General features: G+C 49.2%; 1 protein-coding gene across 4 annotated transcripts in view; it reads right to left on the bottom strand.

Annotated features, from left to right (window-relative positions):
- Nucleotides 1-23,230, bottom strand: part of SIPA1L3 (signal induced proliferation associated 1 like 3) — a 116,023-nt gene that overhangs the window by 60,517 nt on the left and 32,276 nt on the right. For 2 of the 4 annotated variants that reach the window (XM_048832858.2, XM_048832861.2), the window contains exon 2: nucleotides 20,809-20,906. The exons of 1 other annotated variant lie outside the window; for it this stretch is intronic. The gene's annotated coding sequence lies outside the window, so the exon portion shown is untranslated. Of the gene's footprint in view, nucleotides 1-19,443; nucleotides 19,601-20,808; nucleotides 20,907-23,230 lie in introns of all 4 variants that reach the window. One more of the 4 variants, XM_048832859.2, reaches the window with a different exon arrangement.

Here is a 23,230-nt window from a genome sequence, read left to right as displayed (position 1 = left end):
AGGCTCTGTGCTTCCCACCCAAGGGCATGCGGAAACGTGGCTAAAGTCATCATACACATTTTGTTAAGGGTTAATAATAGATGTTTTAATAAATGGTTGTGCAATTACTAGAGATTGTCAGAGTCCAACAAGTCAAGAGGTTGGTTATAACCAACCAGAACCCCTCCAGTTGTGACACTTGTAACCACCTAGAACATGTTAGTCATGTTTATGACAGGCTAGTAATAGCGAATAATCCTTTCTTAACTCTTTATTGATGGATTGGCGATCCCTCAATTCGAGGATGATCTCTACTATGGATTTACATACGGGTCCTGGACGACTCAGGAGTCCGATCTTGGAACCGTAAATGCGCCCGCGGTAGGTACAGACATTTCCTGGCAGGTCAGCTGCCTACTAGGAGAAAGTTCTTTCTTTTTCCCTCCTTCTCTCTCTCTTTGCAGCTTCAAGGGCAAGGCACTTCTCGAAGCGGGCCGCTGTCTGATGGAGGATATGGTGCCATTTGGGTTGGTCGGTGGCTTGCTCCTCCCAGCTTGGGATGTCCACATCAGTTTTCTTAAGATGCGCTTTCAGTGTGTCTTTGTAGCGTTTCCTCTGGCCACCCCAGGATCTCTGACCATGGGTGAGCTGAGAGTAGAGAACTTGTTTTGGGAGGCAAGAGTCTGGCATCTGCACACATCTGAAGCTGGTGCATGAGGATCATGGCTTCCATGCTGGTGACACTGGCGTCAGCAAGGATGTTGGCATTAGTGCGGCAAGTTGTCGCGAAGGATCTTCCAGAGGCATCACTTTTTAACCCTTCATAAACCATGTATAAATGGCTGATAAGTATAAAGTGAGACTGAAAAGCCACATGCACCTTTGATCTACCTTCATTTTTATGTACTCTGTAGCATGAAGGGCTCTGAGCATTGTCATTTCACTGATGTGTACATTATGGAGCTCCTGGCTGGAATTCCCACAGAGTCAGGAACGTTTTTCTGAAGGAGGAAGAACTCTGAAGTGGATCTGGGAGTCCAACCCTCTAAAATATATCCCTAATCCGAACAGCAGGTTACCATGACGACAGGGCGGCCTCATGGAAGCCTTCAAACTGGTGCAATCTGATGATTTGAAATCCCTGTATTATCTAGAAATGTAAGGGCTTTGATTAATCTACCAAAGTGTCTGCACAAAGCAAGGATTTATTCCAGCGCGCTGGGGAAGGGCTGCAAGAGTTTGCACCGAGACTGAAATTAGGTTCTCTCCTGGAGTCTGGGGCAGCTAATTCCAGCAGCACGTGACTGAGTGTTAATCCTGCCTTTCATACAATGACATATTGAGAAGGGGCCATGCCCACGTTGTCTCGTTAGAAGCAGCACATGGTGGTAGTAGTTCCTGAAGAGACCATCACCACTGGGCAGGATGAACAGGGGGTTAGATGCTGGTCACGTTGAAGACAGAAATTCACCCAAATGTAAGGGGACTGTTGACTCCTTATTAACATTCAGTGGGGGTGTTTTGGTTGGCTAGCTCCCAGTACTAAAAGGGGAAGGGTCTATGGGGAATCAGGACCCTGAGACTGATAGTCCCCAGGAACAATGGGGAGAGGCCAATGCTCCAGGTCAGACTGAATGACAAGGTGGGCAGGCTAATCAGGGAGTCAGGAGGCCAGGGAGGTCCCGTCCTCCATGTGAGCTGGATTTGCCTGGGTCAGACCGAGTGGGGCCGAGCTAAAGAGAAAACAGGGGCCTGAGCTGAGCTGGGGAGCAGAGCTGGGCCAGATGCAGAGGACCAGAAAAGCAGCCCAGGGAGAGCAGACCTGTCCTGGGAGCAGAGCTGCAGCCCCAAAGCCAGAGGCACAGCCCAGAGAGAGCAGACTTGTCCTGGGAGCAGAGCTGCAGCGACCCGAGCCAGAGGGGCCAGAGAAGCAGCCCAGGAAGCAGGTCAGTGCTGGGAGCAGAGTCACAGAAGCAGCCTGCAGAGCAGACCTGTCCTGGGAGCAGACCTGCAGCAACCAGAGCCAGAGGGGCCAGAGAAGCAGCCCAGGAAGCAGGTCAGTGCTGGGAGCAGAGTCACAGAAGCAGCCTGCAGAGCAGACCTGTCCTGGGAGCAGAGCTGCAGCAACCAGAGCCAGAGGGGCCAGAGAAGCAGCCCAGGGAGCTGGGGGCAGAGCAGCAGCTGTGCAGAGACCAAGTGGTGGAGCTGGGGCTGGAGCAGTCCAGAGCTGGGTGCGGTGAGCAGCTGGGGAAAGCGAGGGGGACCCTGGGCAGCGGGCCCCGCACAGGGAGACACCTCAGCCCAGAGGCTCTGCACGCCAGGCTTGGATCGTAACCCCAGCAGGGCGGGGGTGACACTGGGAAGAAGGGACCTACCACTTAGAGCCTAAGAGCGTGTGGCCACCACCAGAGCAAGCGTCCAACCCCCAGCATCCCTGCAGCACGGCCAGGGCCGGAGCAGGATGCCTGGGACTTACAAGAAGCAGACTGTGAACTGCCCTGACGTTCCAGAGACGCTGTTTGTGATGTTCCCAGCCACAGAGCGGGGTGATGTGTTTCCTTTAACCTTTCCCATTTTCTCTTATTCTTTTTAAAATTAATTGTTGATTAAATAACTTGCATTTGCTTTAACTTGTATGTAATAGTCAGTGGGTCAGAGAAGTGCCGAGGGCAGAGAGAGTACCTCGGAGTGGGGACACCCTAGCCCCTGTCCCAGGTGACCACAGCAGGGTTGGGGGTCGAGCCCCCCAGGAATCCTTGTTGGGGTTACGAGGACTCTGCCAGACAGGAGAGTGGAAGGGGAGTCCTCAAGGGCAGGGAGGCCACTGCGTAAAGGAAGTGGGAGTGAGGACTCAGATCCTTTCGCTAGCCCACTTCACTGGGGTCGTGCAGAAGCCAGGAAAATTCCCCACAAGAGCGGGACTATTCCCCTCCCTTACACAAAGCTCAGCCCAAGTGTCACTGAGCCTGCGGGAGTCCCTGCCTCTGGCTACAGACTGAAGAACACGGCGCAGAGCATACAGGTCAGGACAGTCCCCCCAGGTTCTCCAGGCCCCGGCCTGCCAGCTCTCATGCTGTTTAGTTTTAGGCAGCTATGACAGCTTATGTGCTTCACATTAAGCGTGTGCTATTGGGGAAGGCACAGATGGGAGTCAGGCACCCAACTCCCATGGGCTCAGGCTGGGATTTTCACATGTGCCTAAGGGCTTATCTTCCCTTCTGTTATAGCTCAAGTGTTCACACTGACGCCTGCCCACACTAACTACTCCCTCACGTGCAGCGGTGCCAGTAACATGAGTTGGCTGGCATGGGCGGGGGCTACCGTCAGAAACTGACAGGGAGGGGTCAGACCCGGGGTCAGACCCGGGGTCAGGAGTGCAGAACAGGGCTGGAGCAGGCGAAGGCCTGTGGAGTGTCACCATGATCAGGAGGGGACATTGGGCAGACTGAGCTCCTGTTTCTCCTGGGAGGCGCCAGCCCAGCTCCTGGCCTGCGGATTGGCAGGAGCCCAGCAGGAGTACTCGTCCCCGCATGTGGCTCGAGTTGAGAGACATCACCTTTGAGGTAGCGGCTAGCGCCCACTCTGGGCACAGGTTAGCTCTGTGATAACACTGGAGATTCACGGTCCTGCAATCCCTTCCCACAATTCCCCTGGGTGACTAAGGAGCAAGGTGCTTTTGGGAATCCTACCCTACACTGCCTAGCTACCCTTGGGGCCTTTGAGAAATCTCCCCCCTGCACAGGCAGGATCAGAGCCGGAGTTCCTGTCCCCATATGTAAAGCAGGTACTTTGACATGGGAGCCATGGCGTACTGCCTACTGTCCTGCACCAAGCACACCTCTAGATGGGCTCGAAGTATTGCAGCTTTATTCGTACAGGCAACGCTAACACATCTGTAGGAGATTCGACGTCCCAAAGGGCTCCAAGGTAGTAAAGACAAGCTATTTAGATCAGTGGTTTTCAAACTGCGGGTTGCAACCCAGTACTGGGTCGCGGAGTGTAAGGCACTGGGTCGTTACAGGCCATCAAAAGTCCCGTGGGCAGTGCTGCCCAGCTAAGGCAGGCTAGTCCCTACCTGTTCTGACACTGTGCTGTGCCCCTGGAAGCGGCCAGCAGCAGGTCCAGCTCCTAGGCGGGGCGGACACGGGGCTTCACCTGCTGCTCCTGCCCCAAGCACCAGCTCTGCACTTCCATTGGCCAGTTCCCAGCCAATGGGAGCTGGGGGGGCGGTCCTGCAGGCGAGAGCTGCATGGAGCCCTCCGCATAGGAGCCAGACCTCCTGGTGGCCACTTCCGGGGCGCAGCGTGGTCTGCGGTGCCAGGATACCTCCCTTAGCACCCCCACTGCACCGCTGACCGGGAGCCCCTTCCTGCACCCCAAACCTCTCCTCCCCGGCCCCACCCCCTCCCGCACCCCAAGCCCCAGCCCAGACCCCCCTCCCACACCCTGAACCCCTTATTCCCGGCCTCACCCCCGCACCACAACCCCCTGTCCCAGCCCAGAGCCCCCACCCACACCCTGAACCCCTCATTCCTGGCCCCACCCCACAGCCCTCACCCCTGCACCCCAACCCTCTGCCCCAGCCCTGAGCCCCTCCCACTGCCCAAACCCCTCATCCCCAGCTCCTCTGGGTTGCAGGCAGCAACAATTTTCTTCAACTGGGTCCCCAGAAAAAAAGTTTGAAACCCACTGATATAGATACAGCCCTGTTGGTGTATTGTACATTCCCCATATCCTCGCCCGATGCTCCATTACCATGAACCTTTGTGAGGGAAACAGATCCTTTGTTTCCCGAGAGTGCATCTGTGCTGCTGCTCATTCCCCACCTGAAGTCAAAATCTCTCATTTGTCACAACACAAAGGGGTGACAGGAAAGTGATTAGCGTCAGTGCAGACAGATGCTTACGACTCTCAGTGGAGAGGGGAGCAGGATGTAGGGGCCGAGTCCTCCTTCCCGAGGAGAGGGCATCTGGAGGTTAAGGCCTGGTTTTCAGAAGGGCGGAGCACTCGGAGCATCTGCTGAAGCCAATGGGAGCTGCGGACGCTGAGCTGCGGTCCTTGCAGCACAGCAGTAAGATGCGGACTTGTCCGAGACGTCAGAGCTCTCAGTTTGAGTCAGTCTGGCGTCTGATCTCCCCTTAATCCCTGGGATGCCCTGCAGTTAAATGGAGGGCCCAGGCCCCTGCTGCCCTGAGCTGTGTGTCACAGGTGCACAATGCGGCTGTTGTGATGGTCACATTTCACTTCCACTTTGCACAGGTGTATGTGACTGCACAAGGCAACAGGCGACAGAGAATCGGGCCCAGGCAGCATCTCTTGCCTGGGAATACCAGAGCTATCCCACAGCCAGCCCCAGAGCTATTCCATAGCTAGTCCAAGGGTTCTGCTTGCAGGAATGCAGCTAAGTGAGGCTCTGGATGCAGAGGATCTTGGTCTGCAGAATGAATACAGAACAGCAGGCTGCTACTTCAAACACCTCATTTAATGCAATAAGCCTCTTAGCCCTTGTCCACACCTGAACTTGCTCCAGTTTAATTAAACTAGCTCACACAGGGGTATATTCACTGATTTCGGGTTAAGAGCAGCTTGTGACGAAGTGGGACTATTCTTAATGTTTCCTCTGAATAGTGTGGGGGTGCCTCAGTTTCTCCTATGCAGATCTTAAGTATCTAGGTGGTGGGGTAAGGGTGTGTGATCATTGCAGAGCCCTAGAGGGCAGGTGTGTGCAGGGGTCTGGACACAGAGAATGGCCGACACCCTGTTTCCTGGCAACGGATGGCCTGGGCCCTTCCCCCCGCAAGGTGAGAGCTAAAGGGTTGGAGAACAAAGGAATCCGGTGACCTCCTGGCCCGGAAAAGGGACAAAGCCCAGAGGAGGAGGGGCTGGAGGGAGTTTCAGTTGTGGGCTGGCTGGAGACATGGAGTGAAGGGCAGACCTGGTTGTCTGGCTCACTGCCCCCAAAATGGACCCGGCTGAAGGGTCCTGTTCTCTGCACCTGCAAGCTCTGTTTTAGACCATGTTCCTGTCGTCTAATAAACCTCTGTTTTACTGGCTGGCTGAGAGTCCCGTCTGACTGCGGAGTTGCGGGCAGGACCTTCTGGCTTCCCCAGGACCCCACCTGGGCGGACTTGCTGTGGGAAGCGCACGGAGGGGCAGAGGATGCTGAATGCTCCAAGGTCAGACCCAGGAAGGTGGAAGCTGTGTGAGCTTTGTGTCCTGAAGACAGTCTTGCTCACAGAAAGGAGACTTCCCCAGAGTCCTGACTGGCTTCATGGGGAGCAGTTCCAGAGCATCACCCAGGGACTCCGTGACACAGCTTAATCAGTTTGTCTCAAGTCTGTTCCTAAGTGGTAAACAAAACAAACTAGCTTGGCTTAAACAACATATTGCACCAGTTTAACTGAATCAGTTTCAAGTCACTCCTAGTTAAAGTGGTGCAGCTCTGGATTGAGACCAGGCTGTCGATGACTTTTGGGAGCTGACTGAACTCCACCAGCTTTTCCACACCCCTTCTCTCTCTTTAGAGGTGTTTCTATGCACTCATAGAATATCAGGGTTGGAAGGGACCTCAGAGGTCATCTAGTCCAACCCCCTGCTCAAAAGCAGGACCAATCCCCAATTAAATCATCCCAGCCAGGGCTTTGTCAAGCCTGACCTTAAAAAGTTCTAAGGAAGGAGATTCCACCACCTCCCTAGGCAACGCATTCCAGTGTTTCACCACCCTCCTAGTGAAAAAGTTTTTCCCAATATCCAACCTAAACCTCTCCCACTGCAACTTGAGACCATTACTCCTTGTCCTGTCCTCTTCCACCACTGAGAATAGTCTAGAACCATCCTCTCTGGAACCACCTCTCAGGTAGTTGAAAGCAGCTATCAAATCCCCCCTCATTCTTCTCTTCTACAGACTAAACAATCCCAGTTCCCTCAGCCTCTCCTCATAAGTCATGTGTTCCAGTCCCCTAATCATTTTTGTTGCCCTCCGCTGGACGTTTTCCAATTTTTCCACATCCTTCTTGTAGTGTGGGGCCCAAAACTGGACACAGTACTCCACATGAGGCCTCACCAATGTCAAATAGAGGGGGACGATCACGTCCCTCGATCTGCTCGCTATGCCCCTACTTATACATCCCAAAATGCCATTGGCCTTTTTGGCAACAAGGGCACACTGCTGACTCATATCCAGCTTCTCTTCCACTGTCACCCCTAGGTCCTTTTCCGCAGAACTGCTGCCTAGCCATTCGGTCCCTAGTCTGTAGCTGTGCATTGGGTTCTTCCGTCCTAAGTGCAGGACCCTGCACTTATCCTTATTGAACCTCATCAGATTTCTTTTGGCCCAATCCTCCAGTTTGTCTAGGTCCCTCTGTATCCTATCCCTACCCTCCAGCGTATCTACCACTCCTCCCAGTTTAGTATCATCCGCAAATTTGCTGAGAGTGCAATCCACACCATCCTCCAGATCATTTATGAAGATATTGAACAAAACCGGCCCCAGGACCGATCCCTGGGGCACTCCACTTGACACCGGCTGCCAACTAGACATTGAGCCATTGATCACTACCCGTTGAGCCCGACAATCTAGCCAACTTTCTTCCCATCACTCATTCACTCATCCCAGGAGTCCCCACTGCAGGTTTACCGCCCTCCCCAGCTTGCAGAAGCCCTGCCACCTTGGCTGGAGAGCGGGAGCTGGGCGGCACAGCTCCTGCGGCACCAGATACCCTTCGCAGTGAGGCTCTGAAGAGATGCTCTCAAAGATGGATACCACATCGCCGATTCATGACCAGTCTCCGCTAGCCTTACTGACGCCCTTGCAGAGCAGCCCGAGGCAGCGTCAATGGAGATCAGGCAGTACACCACGTTCTAAATAATGAAGTGAGCAGTGCTTGTCAAAGCGGTGTTACGGCGCACTCCTGGAACATGCAGCCTGCAGCCAGCCTCTCCTCCTTAGCCTGCCTCAAAGATCAATCCCTGCCGCCCCTTCACACTCCCTTCTAGCCCCTCCCCCAAGCCCTGCCCATCCCTGCCGCGCTGAGGAAACATCTGCAGCGTGGGACGGCACGGCCCAGGCAGTAGGGCACAGGACTGGGAGTAAGGATGCCTGGGTTCTCTTCCTGTCTCTAATCCCCTGAAAAGTCACTCTGCGTCGGGTGCTGTACAAACACAACGATGGCTCGGTGCCACCATCTCCACCGGAGCCTGTCCGCACCACCGTAAGAGATATAATAGAGAAGGGGCCAAATTTTGCTCTCAATTACTGATGTAAATCCAAGTCGCTCTCCTTAAGTCTTATTAGATTACTGCATATTTTGCTAGGCACACGTTCTGATCTGAGGGAGGGATGGGATCTTGCACTTGTGGATACGATCTTTAGGAATCTGGTGATGATGGGGTTGGAAAAAAGGGATCTGCTAGCCACCGAGACACGGAAGGTCAAAATAGCTGTCAGATGCACCCTTTCAAAGCTAACAGCCAAACTCTGTTTTGGATAGAGAAGATAGTCCAGTAGCAGGTCCAAGGAAGCCTACTCTGGAGATGCACCTTTCTGATGGGACCAAATGGAGAAGGGTTTCCACTTTAGCCAGGTAAGTGCTCCTCATTGAGGGCTTTCTGCTATTCAGAGGCACTTTGTGAATGTCCTTAAAACAGGATCTTTCAAAGGGTGTTAGCCAGGAAGCATCCATTCTGGGACGGAGGAGGTGACCGTGGTGCTGGGAAATCACATCTGGGTCTAATGGGAGAGACTGTGGAGGCTCAACTGATAAGGTCAGTAGAGTCCCAGTGCTGATGAGGCCAAATCAGGGCTATAAGGATGAGACAAGGATGGTTTTGTTGGACTTTGCACAAGATCATTGGCAGCAACGGAATCGGATGGAAGGCGTACAACGAGGGGATTCTTCCCGGACAGGAGAAAAGCATCTGTTAGAGAGCCTGGGCCGAGACCTCCCCAGGAACAAAACTGATGGCATTTTCTGATGGTCTTTGTTTCAAATAGGTCCACTTGGAGAGCCCCCCAAGCTAGAAGATGGATCTGGCCAGGTCTGGGTGTAATGACCACTCGTGGTGACTGGAGAAGGACCTGCTCAGCTGATCCGCTAACGTTTCCCTGGAAGGTAAGCAGCCCTGCCACGAATTGAGCTGGTTATGCTAAAGCCCCAGAGGCAAATTACTTCTTGGCACAGTTGGGTTCTCCCAAACATTTCAAACCACCTGGGTGTGGGTCGCTGACCAGCGTAGGCTTAGCGCACGTCTGGCAGGACTTAACCTGTGAGTGGAGCATTGTTCCAGTACTGATCCTGGTACTGAACGAGAGAGTGACCCAAACCAAAACCTACAACTAAAATCTGGCTACACTAAACCCAACTAACAAACAATAGTCGGATATGTATACAAAACAGGGAGGGAAGCACTTGTCACAACAGGTCTGCAATTACTCCAACAACCCTCGCTGGTGGTAAGAAGGAACTGAGGTGGGGCCAGGGGCAGCTCCACCCTCCCATACCAGCACGCAGGGGTACATGTCCACAGAGGGCACTTGGGCCACCCCATCAGGTACTGCTGAGGGGAAAAAATTCCCTGACAACCGTGCACGAGGCAAGCACACGCTGGCAGCAGAATGGACAAGTGGAGCCACTCAAAGAATGTAAGGGAATAATTCTCTCCCAAATTGGGCTTGTAGGTGGGCGTGCACACGCACACACGCACACGCGCACACACCCCCTACCTGCCAGGCTCCTATGGAAAATTCGGCATGGGAGACGGATCCGGCAGCTGATCCGTATCTTGATTAGTTCTGGACCTAAGTACTATTACACAGTCTCAAAAATCCGACTACACAGCCCCCTACGCAAGACGAGAAACTGCAGAAAAGCCAGTCAAGTCAGGATCTGAAACCCACTTTGCTGCACCAGTGGCTCTCCAACCTATCAATTCAATAGCTGTCTCTATAGGGAAGATGCCTGTTCCCATCTCTCATCGGTCAGATAGAGATACAATCTTTTCTCCTCACCCACTTTACTCTGTCTTGTCTGGGTTGTAAACTCTTCAGTGCAGGGTCTGTACCGCACTCCCGGCTGCTGCATGTCTATACCGCACCCCGGCACAGCAAGGCCCCCCCAGGCTAAAGCCCCCTAGGCACTCCTATAACCCAATAAAATAAGCTTCAAATACTTCATTCTCTGGGCCACCAGGGCAGGCTCCTTGGACCACAATTAATTCCTGCCCACTCCCAACAAAACTCCCACTAAACGATTCAACAGCATAGTTCAAGCCCTTTAACTCCCCCTTGGCATCTTGTCCCACCCAGTAAACTCCCAACACAGAAAATCTCCTAAACATCAGGTATGATGGTGGCAACCCCAACATGATTGCTTCTGCTATTTTATATATATAATATTTCATATTCTAGTCATATACCTATGCACTATCCCTCAATGCTGGTACCATCCCAATTAAAACAGGCATTCCCCGAACGTTAAACAGAAGGCCAGAAATAAATGTGAGAGACACACATTGCTTCTACAGAGAATCACTCCTAAAGTTCTCCACAACCCCGAAGAAGAGCTCTGTGAAAGTGGCAAGGCTTGTCTCTCTCACCAACAGAACCAACAAAAGGTAACACCTCACCCACCTGGTCTCTCTAGCAATACTAACAAGGCACAAGTGGCCCTAAACAACACTTAGGCCACTAGACAGAGCTCTGAGAAGGCAGCATAGTGCCCCGAGAAGAAAAGATTTAACATAAAACCACAGCAGGTAGAGAAACTTGCACAGAAACCAGTCTCATAGACAGCCACAGTCCTGGGAAATACACACAGGGAGGGACTGTGTAAAACAAAGTAAGTGACTTTGGAGCACGATGCTTAGTTAATTAGATACTTTTGGAATTAATACAGAGCAGTTTTCCTCAAACTTAAACGAAATCAAAGGCACAGTGGAAACCCAAGAAGCAGCAGCTTTGTCATCACTGGGAAAGATGAGACGGGCGCCATGTAGAAACCCACTAAGCTCGGAGCAACCTATCCCAGACTAACAGATACTACCTGCATGTTGTCACACCAATAATTACTCAATTGAGAACCCTAAGCAACAGGTTTTCCTATAGTGCATCCGTGTCAGATGCATGAAACCAGGCAGCCAGGCTCCCAAGAGAAACCATTGATGTTCAGCGTTCAGTTGAGCTGTCAAAGGGAAAAGAAAAGATGTGCTCTAGCCTGCACTGTCCCCTTGACCAGATGGCTATCGGAGCAGAGGGCAGGCTGTTTGGTCAGAGAGAGGCCAGATGACCATTTGGTCTCCAGCATCAGACACGCAAGCAGGTTGGAGGGCTGTTCGCCATGACAACTCACGGAGCGGAAGCTAACGAAACGGGGCCAAAAGAGAAATAGATAAAGAAAAGGGAGCCCGATTCTGGTCTCATACCAGCTTTACAGCAGAGCAAGTGACTCCGCAACCCCAATTAGCATCAGGTCCAGGCTTTAGAAAGGGGGACTTCAAAAGCACCTAAAGAAATCAGGAGCACAAGACGCCCCGACTTTCGCTGGGACTTGTGCTCCTAACTCTCCTAAGTGAAAATCTCACTCTGCTTTCTTTATGAAAGAGTTATAGCAGATTTAGGGTCAGATTTCCAAGTGGCATAAGGGAGTTGGGCACTTAACTCCTACAGGCTCCTTTGAAATCCCAGCCATAAAAATCTTTACTGGAAATCCTGGGGCCAGATTCATCCTGGTGGAATACCTCTTCACTCAGAGCAGCCACCTGCCATGCAGACACATGCAACCCCAGAACTCATTGCTGGCCATGGATTTAAAACACAGTAGGTTTATGGCCAGTAAGAACTTTCAGAGGCGTTTGCTGATATTGTTGGCAATTCCATCGTTAACAGCAGTGAGAACAAACAGGCAGAGCACCCTAATGAGATTTTCCCCTAGGTAACAGTTCCTGGATTCTTGCACTTCGTTACAACGGATACAATATTTTGTTTACTTTATGACTCAGTCTGAAAGAGGGCAAAATATTTCACCAGCAATGCTCAGAAGCTGCCCCTGGACACTAGAAACCCTGAAATTGATCACAAAGACAAATGTCTGCCACATAAGGCCATCAGAGATGCATTCTGACTTCTCCATCATCATGCACTCCTTAAGTCTGACGTGCGGGACAATACTGCTATCTTCTGCTCCTGTGAAAGCCTGACCCACCTCCAGTTAAATAAAAGCTATGTTTTGCTGCAGGGGTCATGGGAAATGCAACTCACCTCCTTCTGACACAGTTCAGGGAAAACAAACAAACAGAGAGTGTTATTTAATTGGTCACCAGCTGTAATTATTTACGGATTCACAATTTACAACTGTGACTGAGTGAAGTACTGAGGCCAACAACAGAAATCAGCCTGGAAAGAACGAAAAGTCCAAAGAAATGCCTCCTAAACACGAAGAAGCAGCTCAAGCAATTCACGAGATAGCCAGCTTTCACGTACAATTGGATTCCGAGAGCACAGACACACTGGGAATCGTTGAGCAGTGCTCAATTTCATTACAGCAGCTTTGCTTAGATTTAGTACTAAAAGAAACTGTAAACTCTGTATTTGCATAAACCGAGCAGCATTTCCGCTTCGGAGAAAATCCATGCAGAAGGCTTTGATTCCAATGTTAAAAATACACATGCGCGCGCACGTACAGACAGACTTGTTGAAGAAAGCGGAGAAAAGTGAGAGTGCTTGAAAGACTGACTTCATTTTTTCAGGATAAAAGGGATGTTTACAGTGGAATAATTACACTGAATAAGAGCCATTCAGTCAGTCAATAAAAAGCGAGCAACAGATGGCTTGGCAGATATTAGCATAAATTATGCATACTATTGATATAGGCGATGCTCTTTGGGGCTGCCAGGCCAACACGGTGGGAGAGGACAGCAACTGAAGTAAATGCGATGAGGAAAAGGTATTCTACCTCCTGCAACATGATAAAAGTTGCATGAACAGTTGGTGTGTGATTTTAGAATTCAAGTGACTGCTCGGATCTAATTAATTCCCAGTCTAATTTTTAAAGAGGTTTTTAAAATAAAAATAAATTGGGCACATCTCGCACTCTGAACCATGCAGTAACTCAAAGACAGGAGGAGAGCTACTCTGATCTGACAGGGCTTAGAAGATTTCATTACATGTTACTGGTCATTTTAAGCATAAGTACAAAAGTATGCACCAACGTATCAACAGGGAAACCCTCTCTGCCTCTTTTGAGGAAGTCCCTAGTGCTGTAGAGACAGGAACACCCTCTCTGTGTGTTTCTATTACTGCAATGCCCACAGGCCTGCACCACCATGAGGGCCCTGCTGTACATAAGCCTAGAAAGCTAGTCCTCAACTCCAAGTGCTCACAATTTGAGGCCCCAATTCTGCAAACAATTATGCACGTGCTTAACTACTGGGTAGTGCCACTGATCTGAAATCCGTTTACAGTGGTGAGGCTAAGCACCGGAATAAGTGGTCGCAGGGTTGGGGCCTAAATAGTCAAGACGCAAAGAGTGGGAGAAGAAAGGCAGGCTGAGCGCCCCGTGTTACAGCTGGGGAAGTGACCTCTGGGCAGAGCAAAGGTCGTACAGCGAGTCTGTGGGAGAGCCGAAACTGAACCCAGATCTCCCAAGTCCATTCCAGAGTCTTAACCACAAGAGCTTCTCTAAATTACACCAATAAACTAGCCAGTAATCAGGATATACTGATTATCCCTCCACTTCCCCAGGGCACTCCCTTCAACCCAACTCTTCCGGCTTTCTAACGGGCACGTAGCAGTGACCCTTTGCAGTACAAATATATTCAAAGCCTGAGTAGAGAGAGGGCCAAATCCATCCCAACAGAACTACACATGTTTAAACCAACAAAGCAGCTACAAAGTTATACCCTCCCACTCAATCCAAGTGTGAAGGGAAAAACAATCTGAAGGGTCAAATTGTCACAGTCAGAATTACCTGCTTTTAAATATAGACTTCAGCTATTAAAAGCAATTACCTGAAAGTCACCCTGTCCCCATGCCAAATGATTCACAGACCAAGCATCTAAACGTTAATTTCATTTGGAGGATTCGTAGCAGAAAGCACCTCCTTTGATTTATTCAAATGTACTTCACAATCCATGGATAATTAATTCCATGTACATTCCACACAGCGTTATGTAGCGACATGCTTAAGCATTTCAAAGGGACACAAATATTTCTTTTCCATTCTGATAGACTATTCAACCAAGAAAACAATTCTGCAGAGGCAAAGGTGGCAGGCTCCCGGTCTACAGTCTGATTTACAAACCCACTTCTCACCACCTGCATTACCTACATCTTTAGCTTCTCCTATCCCCTCCTTAGCTCTTTCAAGTCATGTATTGCACCAATAAATTCAATGCCATGCATGTTTTCTTTGGATCCTAGGGGTAAAGCCATTCACATGCCTATTGGAGCCCAGTACAAAATGGGTATCAAGTTCCAAAATCTAATCTGCACATATTGGTAACTGTCACAAAAGCAGAACAAAATCAAACTAAAGCAGAAGCAAGTAACCCAAGATGCAACATGCTGTCTGATCCAGTCGGAGCATGCTGCATGAACAAGCTCCAGAGGGTTAAATTCCAAAGGAGTTCCTCATCCGCATGCCATCCCAGTCTGGACTTTCAAAGGAAAGCCTTGGTAGGAGTTCATTCAAAGCAAAACAAAACACTTGTATAATCTATATTTACCTCAAGTAATTGCAATGTCAATTGGAAGCATCTCCAGGAAGCACCGGAATAAACCTTTATTCCTCCCAGGAGCCCTTTTAGAGACAGAAGTAAACAATGCACCTAGAGATAATCAGGTGGCTTTTCTTCCTTTATTGCCACATTACAAATAAGGAAATCCTCAGGCTTTGAGGCTTGTGCTTCTAGGACCAGCAGTTCATCCCACTGAAGTGTTCAGTTCTAGATTCCTGGGCCAAATTCACCCCCAAGATGGTTCACCCAACAGCAATGGGATGAGCTTGACTCCTGACCTCTTGACTAAGCTGTGACTCCTGCTGAAGAAGAAAGCCCCAGATTTCCTCTGAGTAATCTTTTCCTTTCCCATCTCCACATTCACATGTCTTCTAGGCACTGAGGTTGCAAAGCGAAGGAAACTCGCAGCACGTCATTTCTCAATTACTCACAATTCTCTCTGCAACAGCATTTCCTCCAGGACATGAGAAATCACCAGTAAGAGTGAAAGCGCTGGACAGCCCAGACGGTCAGAACTATCTGAGCGATGATGCGGCATCCCCTAAGTAACGTTCCTAAACAATGAGCCTCTGAAGATAACAAAGGTCAGCAGATTCTGCTCAGTTTCCCCACCAGGGAATACACTGAACATCTCTACGCTGACTAGTTCTTTATAACAGCTGTTATTGGAATAATGCAGCAGGCATATGACCAAGAGTTACCAAAGAATTATTCATCACAGACTACCTCCGGTGTAGTTATTAAGATCATTCATCTATCTTCTACCCATCCTTCAAGCTCTCGTTACTATCGTGGGAGGAAAGACCTTTCCTTTCATGCTCCAGCACAAAGGAAAACACCTTGGCCAAGATTCCCAAAGCCAGGCTTCCAAGGTCATTTTTGGGCACCATAATAGTCAGTGGAGGCTGAAATCAATGGGACCCAATGAGTGCTCAACACAGTCACAAAAAGCCAAGCCATTTATTTAGGTGTCTAAATGCAGATTTAGGAACCTAACCATGGCCTGCCAGCTACAGAGGCGGGTTTTCAAAGGTACAAATGGCAGTTCAGTGCCTGACTCCCAATGAACATCAATAAGAGTTCGGTGTCTGAGTGCACTTTAGAAAGCCTTCCCCAAAGTCAAATCTTCCTACTCTAAGGGTGGTTATAAAGTTGAGATTCCCACACTTGAAACAACAATGGCAGGCAGACTAGTGTTGAAACATAGACCTAAGTGCACCGAGCAGACAAGCACTGGGAGAAACTGGGAAACAGGAGTTCATAGACACTTCTTCAAATGCAAGCATCAGTCTCTTTCCAGCTAAGCTAACTCAGAGTAGCCACCTTTATGTGCACTGAGGATTAGCAAGAGCAAAGTCAATATTTGGCCATTACGAATGATAAGCCAGTTCAAATTTTGCTCTTTTGTGCATAAATTCATCCCCCAAAAGCAGGTGAGGGGTTGCAGGTGTCTCCCCCAACAGCTGCATAATTACAAAGCTAGACACAGAATCAGAGGGTTAGAAGGGACCACAAAGGTCAGCTAGTCTAACCCCTTGCCAAGATGCAGGATTTGTTGTGTCTAAACCATCCAAGATAGATGGCTATCCAGCCTCCTTTTGAAAACTCCAGTGACTGTTATCCAAGGAAGGCCGGCAAAAGAGCGTCTCTAGGCAATGAAATGTAACCAGTATATAAAGAACATTCCTGGAAGTAAAACCAGCTCCCTATGGGGTGCAGTGAGGAGTGGGGGGCCAGGTCCAACCCCAGCTACGCGTTCTGGGCAGTTCTCTTCCAAACATGGAGCTGCCGGGTTAGCTCCACCCAGCAGGCTCATCTAGTCTCATATCCCATCTCCAAGAGTGGCCAGTACCGGCTGCATTGGAGGAAGGTGCAGGAAGCCCTGCAATGGACACTGACACAGATTAGTCCAGGGAGCACACATCTAGAACGGACACTGACTAGCCAAGGCCATGGGCAAAGCCCAGCCTGCTGGCCCTTTACCAGGGAGGGAAAGGGGCTGGGAATCTCCAGCTAGGTGCTGTCATGACACCCTACACTCAGAGCTCAGTTTTTCACGTAAGTCACTGGCTCAGAGACCTCTGAGGAACCGGAAGTCTCCCCTCCTCCTGCGCCAGCTGGAAGACGGGATAGCATGGGTCTGCTCCAGGATGGTAGTTCCCAGGATCCCATTCCCTGCCCTGTGCACACACCCAGAGGCATGCCCACGGACCCCGCTGGAGCCGCAGGACTCCAATTGCATAAGAAACTGCAGTGCACGGGAAGCTCCTTTCAGAGTTGCTGGCCGGAGAGCTTTTGTTTTGGCTCTTTGGTCTTGTCCAGGATACGTTACGTTCCCCACTACAGGTCACCTGCTGTGCACCCACATCTCGTCCCACTCATGCCCCAGGGCCAGACAGCATGAGGTATTTTTAGTTGGATTGGAGGCCAGAGTAACAAAGCCACCAGGGGTGTGAACAGATACTTCAGGCCTTTGTTTGAAGAGGCAGAGAAAGGTGCAAGCGTCCGAAGGCAATAATTGTTCCCCATTACAGCACCACTTTCCATGTCATGTCAGAGCAGCCGCACCGGACACAGCAAGGCAAGAGGGCCACTGGCTCCCTGCTGGCCATTGCCCAGCGACCTGCTCTCACTGGGGGGAGGGGGCAGTTTTTACACCTATCTCTGCTGTGCGATTTCTAAGGCACTATCTCCCGGCAGCCCCCGGGACAGGCTGTGATTCCTGACCGTGGGCCTCTGAGCGCCACACCCATACAAGCAAACAGCCACTCCGCTGCATTGTCGGGGCTGTAGTTCCATTCCTAAATAGGGGCCGAGACCTCATCTTGTACCAGTTCAGAGGCCCCCAATCCTACCAGCAGGGTATGCCGGTCCTTGAGCACCACAGATAAACCATCAGTGCTTTTAGATAACCTGGACCGGCCAGGACCAATCAGAGACCCACCCAAACTAAGAAATGCTCTTCACTCAGACACAAGCCATGAGGGGGGAGTAATTCTCTCCATTGCAGGAATCACTGGGTGCATTTCCATTTCTCTGGCCTGTGCTATCCAGGAGCCAGGCTAAATGATCAGAGCAGTCCCTTCTGCCCTTAAAGTTTATGCAGTGGGTGCCTAACTCCTTGGAGTGCCTTTGAAAAATCCTAGCTAAGATGCATAAAGGAGGGAGGCTGAGGGATACGACAGACAGCCCTGGCAATGAACTCTCAGACGTGCTGTGTGACTGGACAGAGGAGTAAGGCTACGATTCTGTAATACATTTATCTGCACATGAAGCATCCCGGGAGTAAATCTGTAAAATTCCATCAGCAACCAGGCAACATGCCTCTGATTAAGCTGCTTGGTTTGTTGCAGGGCATGTTACCGGGAGGTTTGTAACATTTTCTCTCCCTCCATTTTAGAGTCTCAGACCCATTTGTTCGTCTCCAGAACAGCCTATCTACCTAAAAGACCAAGCCAAACCCGCTGTGGCTTTGGAGTCGGATTCAGAAGGGCAGCTGCTGCATCTCCCTGCTCCAGTTCACATGGACGAGAAACCCTTGCCAAGACATTGGGGGTTTTTTAAACAGTCAAGGCAAGAGATGGAAACAGCAGTTTCCTTAGCCAGGAGAGGCAGAGCTCCTTACACAGCTGCTGAAGTCTGTGGATTAACTGCCTGGTACAGGAAATTATGTCGATAATGCTGGATTAAAACAGTACTAAGGAAGTGGGAAGATGAGGCGAGTGGGATGGGAGCCGATATTGGACTCCTGGTGCTGGTCACTGGGCTTGGTTCTCTCAGAACTACCAGGGACCAGCCATTAAACCCTGTAAAACTGGGGAGAAATTGGCATGCAAACCCTTCCAAGCCCCAGTACCATAAAACCTCAGCATCTGCAAACTCTGTGTACATACAATGCCTAGCACAATGGGGCCCTGCTCCCAGCTGTAGCCTCTGGATGTTACTGTAATACAAATTTATTAAATTATGGTTATACTAAGGTTAGGGGGAAAAGAAAAAAATCTTTTGATTAGCCCAAGAAAACCTGCTTTCTGCAATACACTTCTGATTTCACAGAGAACACTAACACAGTCCAACACTACCACTTAATGTTCTCTTTCCCCTTAGGAAAGTCACGGACTCTCTCTGTGCTCGCCGCCCCCCTGCGAAATGGGGACAGCAATCCTTCGTTTGTCTTGTTTGTTTCGATGGTGTGCTCTTCTGGCAGGCGCTGTCCCTCACTGTGTGCCTGTTCGGCTCTGACCTGGGCTGGGCACTCCAGTGCTAACTGTCACACAAATAACACACCTTGACTCACTAAAAAAGGGCATTGAGAGGAAAGCCTTTGTGTCACGCTCAGTAATGCCACATTCTACTGGCTTTCCCCTAGTCACACCCGCACTACAAAATTCACACACCAGCAGCCCACAACAGCCATGAGTGCAACTGAGCCAGAAATTCAGAGCTGGGCGTGAAATGTAGCCCGCTGTGTCTAGAGACTGCAGCACAACCAGTACAGGTCATTTTCCACTAGACGAAGTCCTCCCAGGGAAAGGGAGGAGGCAGAGTTTGGCTTAAAACAGAAGAGCTGGAAAATGAACACATTTGAAATGTAAGCAGTAACCCCTTTGCTGAACTGTATGCTGCTTAACACAAAAGTAAAGAAAGCAACTTACAACAAGGACAAAACTGAAACAAGGCAGATGCCTATAGTAACGTGGCTGGCTCCTGTCAGCTAAAATTCAAAACACCTACCTTTCTGCCCGTTGTGAAAGGTCAGCGAACATGTTCCGTGCAGGTCTGATTCCCAAGCCTGGAAACAAGTGCCATCCCCTGGCTGCCAGGACGGTCAGGAACGGCGTTCCTTCACAATTCCCACATTGTGAGCCAAAAGCACAATGCTGGGCTACCGCTGAAAACAGCCAGACAATACACAAAGAAGAGCCCCGTTTGTCACTGATCAGTGGGGCACTCCTGAACGCAGCAAAACAAGGACACCAGTCAACTCAATGAGCAAACCCAAATCAAAACCAAATTAAAGGCTCACAGAGAAACATTACCAATTAGACACAAAGGCAAGTCTGCTGCCTGGAGACAGCATGCTTTGCATGCTGCATCTCTGTCGGGCCTGGAGTGCAGATGTTTTGGTGCGGAGTTCTCGGCTCTTCATGTGCAAATTTCAGTGCAGAATACTTAGCTATAACTAAGCCTACGCTCACTGGGATTTTACCTGCACTGGTTAATTTCATTTTTCTGTCTGTCACAGAATGCCCATGCAGCACTGCTGCACAACCACGGACATCAGCTGGAGATGTAGGATACTCGCCACTTCTGAAAAAATTCAAAGCCAAGGTGTCAAGTTGGGGACCCAAAAAATCACAGGCCACTTTGAAAATATGGGTCAAAGTAGCTGGCCCAAGTTCCTGAAGTGAGTCAGCAAAATAGCCAGCAATGTAGCCAGGAGTTTCCAGCACTCTGGTCTATGCTGCCCCCTTAGACTGAGAGCCAAGTATAAGCATACACTGAATTTATTATAACCATCTTTTAACATCTTCCAATTTTACTCCTGTTTATCTGAACAGCAGTTAAAACTCCAGAGGGAAATATTAACTCCTACTGGGCTACGAACAACCTGTCAATTACAATTTTTAACAAAGTTAGTTAAAAATGATCATCATCATCATCCCCCACATTAGCATCATGTTTAAATATTTTAGTATGAAGCTTTACATTTCTCCTCATTGTAAGACAGACTCATTTGTATTAACCTCCTAAAACATTTGGCTGCAAGCCCAACAAAATAATTCCCCTCAACAGAGCCAGAGCGGCAGGGGTTGGAATCCTTCAGGCATTTGAGGGCAGAGCGTGGCCCATACCCGTGGCTCAGGTTCAGAATCCACAGAAGCATTACATAAACTTGCTGAAAACTTAAGATGCAACAGTTACCTCAACTATGTTGCCTAATTATGGAGGATTATAATGTCTTTCACTACATGCAGTTGAAGAGACCTGCATTCCATTTTTTAGTCTCATGAGATGCAGAAGGGTGGAGATTTTACCTCTGCAGATACTAGAGTTTATACCATAATACTGACAGAAAGGGCCTTCGCAGGTACATACAATATATGGCTTGCTGTAGCATGTCATTCCCTCCGGCCTTAGGAGCGTGGTCTCTGTAACTCAGGCTATCTCAGGAGAAGATGAGCCATGGCAAGCTTCTGAAAGAGAAAGATGGATTGTGTGTAAACTAGAGGCTAAAAGACTTAGGACCTGCTCTTGCATGATGCTCTGACGGCCCTCAGAGGATTGGGCTGTGAATATCTACGCTGGAGCTACTTTCAGAAGTAGCCTCATTGTTTGTAAACTGTGTGAGCAAGTTACCCAAGGAAGCGTATCACGGGCTTCACTCCCTAGGCCTTACTGCTAACAGGACAACTCCGAGCTTCACGACAAGCGCAGACATCCACACAGAGTGCAGACATCCACAAATAAAGGTTCCACCAGACTCCTCGCTGTTTTTGTGGATACCCACTGATACACAGAGCTAACACTTTGATCTCTGCTGGTCACCGCCAGCCCTTCATTCTGAGCCATTCAAGTCTTCACGTCGCAACGTGAGTGACCCAGCATCCCCCTGGAGCGCAGGGTGCTAGTACCTACGACATGGAGGCCCAGCCAACTCAAACAGCCACCCAGGCTGTGTACACAAGGATGGAGTGTGCAGGAACCTGACTGAAAGGAACGTATACTGCAGCTTGTAACTAATCCTTTCAGCAAAGAGCTTCTGAACACCCTCGCCCCCGGGGCCGGACGCCCAGTGAAGACCTGCTTTCAGTCGAAAGAAACAAGACAAATGGCATCGTAAAGAGAGGAGTTAAAGTGAGCTGCTTTTGCTGTTTTAGAGAACTGACTAGGATTCCTATCAGAGGTGGTAACCCTATTACAACGCAATGTACTTAAATGCAGCCCAAAATGTATTAACCTTAGGGTGAGGCCTGAAGATCTATTAATGATTATGTATAAACAGGTCCAATTTTCAACACTAATTCCTCATAATTATTGACTCCCACATCTTGGTTCACACACCGAGGAGGAAAGGTCAATGCTAGTATTCCAAGATGATAAACACACACTCCTGTATATACAGCTGAAAGATCAGCTGGAATCGACTAGCTCCGTGGCCGAACCCCCTGAACTGCAAACAGCAGCATTCCTGGAAATAAGAACTGCAACTGCTTCCTCTGTTTAAATGTCTCAGGAGTACAGAATCCTTTTTACATATGCTGCATTTTTAACCCTTTTTAGTTAACTGACTTGCCATCTGAAAAAGTGATTTTTTTTTAGAAGGCATACTAATTTAAGATCTACATCACATATTAACCCAGAAGCACCTTAGGAAATAAAACCATGCAGAGATTTATAATGCCAAGTACCTTTTTCAAGAAATATTCAAGACCAAAACTAGAAGACTTTAATCTTATTGCACCTTTAACACAGTCACAGTTGCCACCAAAGCCTCCATAACCACAATCTGGATTGTGAAACAAACTTCTTTAATGGCTATATTTCTTCTAAAAAGGGATCTGAATGTTGGTCAAGGCAACAACTCTGGTGCGTGTGTGAAATGCACAGCCATTTCAGACACTAAATTGTTTCGTTCTTTCTGAGAATGCTCTCGTGCCATTTAAATTGTCAGAATAGTGTATCCTGTGCAAACCTTTCAGAGAGCCAGGAATCAGGAATTCTGTCTTGAATAGAAGTGAAACCAAACAATTCTATTTACCCAGATTTCATGCATCAAATGAAACATGAATGGTGGGGGGATACTTTGGAGAACCTCACCAACCAGGTGATCCAACACAGTTTAGTTTCCATCATGTATAAAAAAACCTGTTAGCCAAAAACCAATAACTTACAAGAATAACTGCTGCAAAGGGACAAATGAACAGAAGAGAACTAAACCAGCAAAGAGGGGAAAACCCAATCAGCCTCTCTGTAACGGACCTGGAACACCGGAGTGATATTCTTCAGGGCACTTGATCAGCCAGCAAAACAGCAGCAGATGAAAGCTAGCACTGGCAACATCTTTATTTCAAAGCTGCTCTATTAGATAAGTGCATCCCTTCAATCAAACCTAAAATTCATCAGAACATTTTTTCCTTTTCTTCACCTCTAGACTTTTATTGTGCCTTATGCTACCAGAATGACAAACATTGATTGATAAATAGCAAATGTCTGACCACATGAGTGGAGGAAAACACGCAGTCAATCTCTACAAAAGAAAAAAGACATTAAACTTTCTAAACTACTACATGCTACAAGGGGCCACAGCAATGGTTCCCTCACCCCACCTAGCAATATTGTTAACCTATCCAACTATACTCTCAGCCCAGCAGAAGCAGCTGTTCTATCTCGGGGCCTCTCCTTCTGCCCCTCCACCCCCACGAACATGATACAGTTCTGTGGTGACCTAGAATCCTATTTTCGACGTCTCCGTCTCAAGGAATATTTCCAAAATACCTCTGAACAACATACTAATCCA

The sequence above is a fragment of the Caretta caretta genome, chromosome 23, assembly GCF_965140235.1.
Source record: "Caretta caretta isolate rCarCar2 chromosome 23, rCarCar1.hap1, whole genome shotgun sequence".
Taxonomy (NCBI): domain Eukaryota; kingdom Metazoa; phylum Chordata; order Testudines; family Cheloniidae; genus Caretta; species Caretta caretta.
The sequence above is the reverse complement of the archived record's forward strand: the minus strand, read 5'-3'. Positions and strand labels throughout refer to the sequence as shown.